Source organism: Nematolebias whitei, chromosome 23 (genome assembly GCF_014905685.2).
Source record: "Nematolebias whitei isolate Nwh7 chromosome 23, NemWhi1, whole genome shotgun sequence".
Lineage (NCBI taxonomy): Eukaryota > Metazoa > Chordata > Actinopteri > Cyprinodontiformes > Rivulidae > Nematolebias > Nematolebias whitei.
In genome coordinates this window covers 8,645,699-8,647,015 of record NC_056520.1, presented here as the reverse complement: position 1 = coordinate 8,647,015, position 1,317 = coordinate 8,645,699, and the positions used below count along the sequence as shown (strand labels likewise).

The window sequence follows — 1,317 nt, the reverse complement described above, 5'->3', positions numbered from 1 at the left end:
TATATATATATATATATATATATATATATAAGCTCTAGAGCTAACGTAATATATATTAGCTCGGTTCAAAATAAAGACAAATGGTCTTCTATTCTGTAGCTGAAGATGTTCAGTGTGGTGTATGCAGTTCAGTGCAGCGAGGAATGTCCAGATCTCTATTTTGGAGAAACCAAACAGCTTCTCCACAGATGCATGCCTCAAGGGGAGCCAGCTCTTCAGGAGTACACGCAGCAGTTCACCTGCACCTCAAGGATAAGGGACAGTCATCTGAGGACCAAAATGTTCACATTTTGGACCGAGAGGACATATGGCTTGAGAGGGGGGTGAAGGAAGTCTTCTATGTAAAAAGAGAGAAACCATCTTTGGGGGGCCGAGATGGTAGAGGTAGGGTAGCAGACTTGGGACCAGAAATTCGTGGTTCGACTCCTTGCCATGCACACATATGGTGTCTCTGAGCAAGACACCTACCGGTAATCCCTATTTGCTCCCCGGGTGCTTACATAGCTGCCCACTGCTCCACCTGGGTGTGTCTCAGGTGTGATGGGTTAAATGCAGAAAACGAATTTCATCATCATATGGAAACATACAATGATGACAACACATAGCACTTGTTACTTATAAACAGAGGAGGAGGTCTCAGATTTTAACTTTCAAAAACCTACAGTGAAGATTTAGGCCTGACACCCAGTCAGTTTCACTCCAATCAAGAACTTCATTCATGAGAGCACAGTGACCCATCTATGAGTCAGACTACCCAAGACCCTAACGAACCTCTATTGTGAGGAGTGAGAGGGCAATCTGCATGTGAATCTAGCTCAAAGAACACCTCAACTAATTGCGAACTTCACACTGGTTTTTTTTGTTTGTTGTTGTTTTGTTTTTTAATGAGAAAGCTTTTCAGAAGAGAGGCAGAATATATTTGGTCTAGAGCTAACACAATATATATTAGCTCTAAAGCTAACGCTATTAGCTCCAGAGCTAATGTCAAATTGCTAATAGAATTCGGAGCAAATGTCAAATATATTAGCTCCAGAGCTAATGTCAAATTGCGAATAGCTTCGGAATAAATGTCAAATATATTAGCTCTAGAGCTAACACTATTAGCTTCAAAATGAACATCACATATATTAGCTCTAGAGCTAACACAATATATATTAGCTCTGGAGCTAATATATATTGTGTTAGCTCTAGAGCTAACACTATATATATTAGATCTAGAGCTATTAGCTTCAAAGTTAACATCACATATATTAGCTCTAGAGCTAACACTATATATATTAGCTCTGGAGCTAACGCTATTAGCTCCAGAGCTAATGT

General features: G+C 39.9%; 1 protein-coding gene across 1 annotated transcript in view; it reads right to left on the bottom strand.

Annotated features, from left to right (window-relative positions):
- The window catches only part of mcf2la (mcf.2 cell line derived transforming sequence-like a), a 49,049-nt gene that overhangs the window by 23,282 nt on the left and 24,450 nt on the right, over positions 1–1,317 (bottom strand). The gene's annotated exons all lie outside the window — the stretch shown is intronic.